This window comes from Primulina huaijiensis, chromosome 11 (assembly GCF_012295235.1).
Source record: "Primulina huaijiensis isolate GDHJ02 chromosome 11, ASM1229523v2, whole genome shotgun sequence".
Lineage (NCBI taxonomy): Eukaryota > Viridiplantae > Streptophyta > Magnoliopsida > Lamiales > Gesneriaceae > Primulina > Primulina huaijiensis.
In genome coordinates, this window is record NC_133316.1 from 15,857,949 (window position 1) to 15,866,541 (window position 8,593).

Genomic DNA, 8,593 nt, shown 5'->3' on the forward strand with positions numbered 1-8,593 from the left:
AAGGTGTTTTCCTAGTTGCACATATCGTGCCACTATTAGTACTCAAAGATAAATCGCATCGTTATCGAATTCATATGCAACTCTCGATATACCAATGGTTGCAGATTCGATCGAGATATATGTGTTGAAGCGACCGTATTATACGCTAACCATGACTAAAGGTTCTTGCAGGCACTATCAGTGATACCTAGGAGATCATGGAGCGATGCTACTAGACGCTCTTATCATGATCTGATGAGTACAATCAGAAATGAGTTCTGACATTCTTGATCAAGGAGTTGATGAAAAGATTGATGTTAACTAAGGTAAACTCAAATAAGAATAAATGTTATTCTGAATCACATGGAGATGCGAACCCACGACTAGCTGTATCCCTGAACCATTGAGGGACACACAAGTATCGGATTCTGTGTTCTCGTTGAGATAGTCAAATTTCAAGTAGTTGAAATTTGACGACTATAGTTTGATGGAGATCAAACAAGAAGCTTATAAAAGAGTTTATGAGCTGATTCCATAGGATGACAGAAATAGAAGTTGGCATGATTGCTAAATAAGAAAGGAGAGTGGAACTGCTTGTTTTGTGAAAGAACTCACTAAAACTGGAAGCTGCCAAATATAGTAACTGCTATATATGGTAAGTTCTAAATTTGGTAAATAAAAATTTTGATCTTCGAAATTTTCAATTTTCATTATATAAACAAGATTTATATCTTTGGTACATCGGCATTTTCGGATCGTCGATCGGGGTTATAATGAGTTCAAAAACATTTTTTTTTGAATTCGAAATTTACTAATTAAATGATTATGCTAGTAGTTGTGACTACTAACATGTACAAATTCTCATATATGTTCTAGATGAGTCTAGAATTAAATTAACTAAGGAGTTAATTTATAAATTAAATAATGGTTATTTAATTTAATTAACGTACATATATATTTTATATGGTGATATAAAATATGTGTATATGATATTATTATATCATGTATTATTAAAAGTTGATAAATACATTATATATTGATTATATGAGAGTTTTAATATAATTAAGTTATTAGAGTCACTGTGAGAGATTAAGAGTCTCACTTTATATATATACCATTAGAGTCCTTGTGAGAGAGGGACTCCTAATTGGATTAAGAGTCTCACTCTATATATATACCACTAGGACTCATAATTGAATACCACAATTTTTCACAAAATTCCTTTCCATTTTGCGAAAGAAACCCACGACCACATCATGTGATACCCCAGGAATGAACCCATCAAGAGCAGGCCCAAAATCCCGACCCATCTCCAGCATCTCTAGGGCTCACAGGTGGAGGGCCCATGACAAACTCATGTATTCTCCTATAAATACAAGGTTTGAGCGTATGATTTGGATTCACGATATTGTTTTCAGCAGCACACTTAGCTGCTCCCCCATAAATCCTCAGTCTCTGACTTGAGCGTCGGAGGGACTACGCCGGGACACCCTCCCGGCCCCCTTCTAACAGTCTTATTCGTGATTTCAGGCTCAGAGCAATTTCTGAACCTGCGTCTGGACTAGTGACACTTGCTGGAATTGGATCCTAAATTTTCCGTGAGCATCATCATGTTTTGGAAGAATTTTTTTGGCCAAAAGCAAATTAGATTTGCTTAATTATGGATTAAGAATCAATAATATTTCTTAATTATTGATGAAGAATTAATTAGCCAAAAACCCATGATTTTGAATCAAGGGAACTCTCAACCATCTCTTGAAAATTGGGTAAAGAAATTTCGGCCCTTTGGTATCCTTCCACTGCCGCACCGTCGACGCTGCACCGTCTCCGGATTTTGGAAATTCAGAGGCTACAATCTCAACACATAAATCGTTTGGATTTTCTAGTGCAAACCAAACGAGGAAGACAGTCTTCGATCGTGGGCCTAATTAGACGAGCAAAAGAGAAAAGCTGCTCGTTGAAATTTACAAGAAGGACTATCTCCGAGTAAAAATCGGAATAGTTTGGAGTCCAAGCGTTAAAGAACGCAAAGGTATAATTCTAAACACCTTATGAATATTTTTAAACACACGACGCACAAAAAAAAACTTTTTAACTTCTGCTGCGTCTTGGGTGCGAGAATATGATGCACCAACACATATAAACTAGATATTATAGTTCAAATTCAAAAATCTAGTTCATTCGTAAACGAATTCATAGAGCCAACATGAAATTCTAAAACTAAAGGAATAAAAATTCTTAAAAAACATCTCAGTTTGCACTAAGAATCTATATTTCTATAATTAGTTTTTTAGAAAATTAAAAATTACTCCCCATTATTCAATAGGGACATTGCTTTAATATCTATATTCCCATCGGTTTTGCCTGTGCTCCACCTGGAATGTGCTCCCCAACAAAATATGTTTACATTTTTATCCCCAACACATGGTATAAATTTCTATAGAATTATAAGGAACCAACATCATCCAATACAAAGGAATACCAAGAGAATTACTCCAAACAGAGCATAAACAAAACTCATTCCCCTCGATTTTCAAACAAGAAGAAAATATAAAAGTTGCATATTGTTGAAAAATTATTTAAAAATATGAAAATTATTTGTGTTGAAAATGTGAATGTTGAATGTTGAAAATTAGGTAAAATTAGGTGTTGAATATTGAAAATTAGTGTGTGATGATGTAGGTAATGATGTATTTTATTTTTGGATTATCTGTAAAAATTTTCTATAAATAGATCTCTCATTTGTGAAGAAAATCACAATTGAGTTGAGAGAAAAATATTATAAAGCGTGTAGTGTGATAATTTTAAGAGTTTGAGATTTTTACTTTTTACCGTAAATTTTTAATTTTTCACAACACGTTATCAGCACGAAGCTCTAAAAGTCCTCCATATTTTTCCAAGCTCCGAACAGAAGAAAAAGGTAACAAAAGTAATAATATTTATTTTACTGTTATTTATTTATTGTTTATATATGTAATATATAATATAATGTTATTGTTAGAAATAATAAAAATAATTTTTTCAAAAACTTGTTATAAATCCTGGGAGGATGTTAAGACGACATCCCACACTCCCGGTAAGGGATACGACAAGTATAAAAGCCTATAAGGTTTTTTAAACAAAATAACTTATGACACCTAATTATAATAATGTGATATGATATACATAATTATTTAAATATGACTAATATTATATACACCATATTATTACCATAAAATTATACAAATACATACATTTATTTTCTTATACACCAACGGTAATAAACGGTAACAAAACGGCTAGTTTTTGCTCTATAAATACAATCTCACAAATACATTCAATCACTCCAACTTTCTCTTCTTCTCTAAAAATTATTCTTCATCAAATTTTCGAAGAAAAAAAGAAGATGGCTTTCACGAGGTTATTTTTAATTATTTTGGTTATCATACTCACCAGTCTTGTATTTATCGGAGAATATCCTCCTCGTGTGTTTTCTTTATTTTTACGAATACTTGTACTTGTTGTTTATCCATTACTTTGTATTGCAATATTCATTAACTAATAAAATGCATCGTAATTTTTAGTACCACCATGGCAAACTTGGCAAAGCTCGAATTCATCGCTCTTGATATTACTGGGAAAAACTATATGCCATGGACTCTTGATGTAGAAATGCATCTTGAGTCATTGGGTCTAAGCGAGACCATTAAAGAAAATGGTATATCTTCATCACAAGAAAAAGCAAAAGCTATAATATTTTTACGACGACACCTTGATGAAGGTTTAAAATGTGAATATCTCATCGAAAAAGATCCCATGGCTCTGTGGAAAGGATTAAAAGAGAGATTTGAACATATAAGGGAAGTTATACTTCCGACCGCCCGTGATGAATGGAATATGTTAAGATTCCAAGACTTTAAAAAAGTCAGTGATTACAATTCAGCGATGTATAGAATAATCTCGCAGTTAAAATTTTGTGGACATGAGGTTACAGAATCGGAAATGCTTGAAAAAACATTTTCCACGTTTCACGCATCAAATATAACACTACAGCAACAATATAGAGTGCGTGGATTTGCGAGATATTCTGAACTCATCGCCTGTCTTCTTGTGGCGGAAAAGAACAACGAGCTATTAATGAGAAATCATCAGTCCCGACCCACTGGATCAACAGCATTTCCAGAAGTAAATGCTGTAAGTAAAAATGAATTTAAACCTGGAAACCAAAATCAAATTCAAAGACAAGGTTTTGGTCGAGGTCGAGGTCGAGGTCGAGGTCGTGGACGTGGACGTGGACGAGGAAGTGGTCGTGGTCGTGGACGCGGCCGTGGTTTTGAAAATAATCGAGATAGTTATTTCTATAACTCATCTCAAAATAACGTCCCAAACCATCCACAGAAAAGGCATCAAGAAAACATGAGTGTTAATGAAAATCACTCGAAAAGATTTGAAAGTTCTTGTTTCAGATGCGGTACTCCAGGACATTGGTCTCGTATTTGTCGAGCCCCTGAGCATCTTTGCAAACTTTATAAAGAATCGATAAAGGGGAAAGAAAAGGAGACCAACTTCACTGAGCGAAGTGACCGTTTGAGTGATTCAACTCATTTTGATGCTGCTGATTTTATGAATGATTTCTCTGGAAATGATCAATATGTTGGTGGGATAGAAATGAACAATATTGATGCTGCAGATTTTCTCAATGATTTCTCTGAAAATGAACAATATAGTGGTAGAATATAAATGTACAATAATTTATTTTTCATGTATTTATATGATAATGTTTTATTGTACAATTATGATATGTGTTATATTTAAATATGTATTGTCATTAATTTTTTTTCATTGCATATTTTTTGAAGTTCAAATATGGAAAATGCTATGAGCAAAGCTGAAGTTTGCATACCCGATAGTGGTACAACGCACACTATCCTCCGAGATAAAAGATATTTCTTGGAACTAAAACCAACAAAAACAACGGTGAATACAATATCAGGTCCTGTAGACTTGATTAAAGGATGTGGTAAAGCACAATTTTTGTTACCTAATGGTACAAAATTTTTGATCAATGATGCTTTATATTCACCACAATCGAAAAGAAATTTGTTGAGTTTTAATGATATATATTCCCATGGGTATGATACTCAAACAATGAATGAAGGGAATGAGAAATATATGTGTCTTACCACATATAAATCAGGAAAGAAATATGTGATTGAAAAACTACCAATGCTCCCTACTGGATTGCATTATACACATATACGTCCCATTGAATCAAACATGGTAATTGATAATTCTTCAATATTAACCAATTGGCATGATCGATTAGGACATCCTGGTTCAACAATGATGCGAAGAATTATAGAAAATACACATGGTCATCCATTGAAAGACCAGAAGATCTTTCAGAATAATAAGTTTCAATGTAAAGCATGTTCTCTTGGAAAACTTATTATAAGACCATCACCAGCCAAAATCCAAACTGAATCACCAATGTTTCTTGAACGTATTCAGGGTGATATTTGTGGACCAATCCATCCACCATGTGGACCATTCAGATACTTTATGGTATTGATTGATGCCTCCAGCAGATGGTCACATGTATGTTTATTGTCAACTCGAAATGTTGCATTTGCAAGATTACTTGCTCAAATAATAAAATTGAGGAATCAATTTCCCGATTATACAATCAAGAAAATTAGACTTGATAATGCTGGTGAATTTACTTCCCAGACTTTCAATGATTATTGTATGTCTATGGGAATCATTGTTGAGCATCCTGTTGCTCATGTACATACTCAAAATGGATTGGCTGAATCATTGATTAAACGTCTGCAAATGATTGCTAGACCAATGATTATGAAAACAAAGCTCCCTATTTCTATATGGGGACATGCAATTTTACATGCTGCTTCATTAATTCGCATCAGACCAAGTGCATATCATAAATACTCCCCATTGCAGCTTGCATTTGGTAAAGAACCAGACATTTCTCATCTGAGAATTTTTGGATGTATGGTGTATGTGCCTATTGCACCACCTCAACGAAAGAAAATGGGACCTCAAAGAAAGATTGGAATTTATATTGGTTATGATAGTCCATCGATCATTCGATATCTTGAACCACAGACAGGCGACGTGTTCACAGCACGTTTTGCTGATTGTCATTTTAATGAGGAAATCTTCCCAATGTTAGGGGGAGAACAGAAACATACCGAAAAAGAAATTACATGGTATGTATCATCATTGTTACATCTGGATCCAAGAACAAAACAATGTGAAAAAGATGTACAGCAAATTGTGCACTTGCAAAGAATAGCAAATCAAATACCAGATGCATTTGCAGACACAAAAGGGGTAACTAAATCATATATACATGCTGCAAATGCCCCTGCTCGAATTGAAATTCCGAAGAAACAAATTGAAGATAGTCATGATGTCATTAAACGCCTGAAGCGTGGAAGGCCAGTTGGTTCCAAGGATAAAAATCCTCGAAAAAGAAAATTCATAGAGAAACACAATGATCACAAAATAGAGAATGATGTTCCTGAAGAAACACATAATGATCACAAAATAGAGAATGATGTTCCTGAAGAAACACATGATGATGAAAATGTTTTGTCAGAACCACAAACTGACGAGAATCATGAAATCTCTATCAATTATATTAATACTGGAAAAATATGGAACCGAAAAGATATAGAAGAAATTGATGATATATTTTCTTATAATGTGGCAATCGACATCATAAATGATAATGAAGATCATGAACCAAAATCTTTTGGTGAATGTAAAAATCGGCAGGATTGGATAAAATGGAAAGATGCCATCCAGGTTGAATTGGATTCGCTAAATAAACGTAATGTTTTTGGACCTATAGTCCTTACACCTGAAGGTGTAAAACCTGTTGGATACAAATGGGTTTTTATTCGAAAGCGAAATGAGAAAAATGAAATAGTAAGATATAAAGCTCGACTTGTTGCACAAGGTTTTTCTCAAAGGCCTGGAATTGATTATGAAGAAACGTATTCTCCTGTGATGGATGCAATTACGTTTCGGTATTTGATTAGCTTGGCAGTATCTGAAAATTTAGAAATGCGTCTTATGGATGTTGTTACAGCCTACTTATATGGATCACTTGATAGTAATATATATATGAAAATCCCTGAAGGATTTAAGATGCCTGAAGCACAAAGTTCAAAACCCAGAGAATGTTATTCTGTGAAATTACTAAGATCATTATATGGGTTGAAGCAATCCGGCAGAATGTGGTATAATAGGCTAAGTGATCACTTGATGAAAAAGGGATATGTAAATAATTCAATATGCCCTTGTGTTTTCATTAAGAAAACAACATCCGGATGCGTAATTATTGCTGTATATGTTGATGATTTAAACATCATTGGAACAAATAAGGAAATTCAAGAAGTTGTGTCATACTTGAAAGAAGAATTTGAAATGAAGGATCTTGGAAAAACCAAGTATTGTCTGGGTTTACAAATTGAACAAAAAGAATGTGGAATATTTGTTCACCAGACAAATTATACAGAAAAGATCCTTAAACGTTTTAATATGGACAAATCAAATCCTTTAAGTACTCCAATGGTTGTTAGATCATTAAACATAGAAAAGGATCCATTCCGTCCATGTGAAGATGATGAAGATATTCTTGGTCCAGAAGTACCATATCTAAGTGCTATCGGTGCCCTTATGTATCTTACAAATTGTACAAGGCCTGATATATCTTTTGCCGTAAATTTATTGGCAAGATTTAGCACATATCCAACAAAGAGACATTGGAACGGAATTAAACATATATTCCGTTATCTACGAGGAACGACAGACTTGGGACTTTTGTATTCAAAAGATGCTAATCCAAGTATAATTGGTTATGCCGATGCTGGATACTTATCTGATCCACACAAAGCACGTTCTCAAACTGGATATGTATTTACTCGTGGAGGCACTGCAATTTCTTGGCGTTCACAGAAACAAACACTTGTAACAACTTCATCAAATCATGCCGAGATTATTGCACTACATGAAGCAAGCCGTGAATGTGTGTGGTTAAAATCAATGACTCAACATATCCAAATCTCATGCGGATTATCATTCGACGAGAAGCCTGTGATACTATATGAAGATAATGCTGCATGTGTTGCTCAAATGAAAGAAGGATACATAAAAAGCGACAGAACTAAACATATTCCTCCTAAGTTCTTCGCATTCACCAAGGAGCTTGAGAAGAATAAATGTATTGATGTTCGTCACATTCAATCAAGTGAAAACTCATCAGATCTCTTCACAAAGGCACTTCCTACGACAATATTCAGAAAGCACATATATAATATTGGGATGCGCAATCTACGAAATTTGTGAAGAATTGTTCGTGTCAACATGAGGGGGAGTTTACGTGACTGCACTCTTTTTCCCTTACTATGGTTTTTATCCCAATGGGTTTTTCCTAGTAAGGTTTTTAACGAGGCAGTATAAAAACACGTAATGTATACAATCATTATGATCATCATCACAAGGGGGAGTGTTGAAAAATTATTTAAAAATGTGAAAAATATTTGTGTTGAAAATGTGAATGTTGAATGTTGAAAATTAGGTAAAATTAGGTGTTGAATATTGAAAA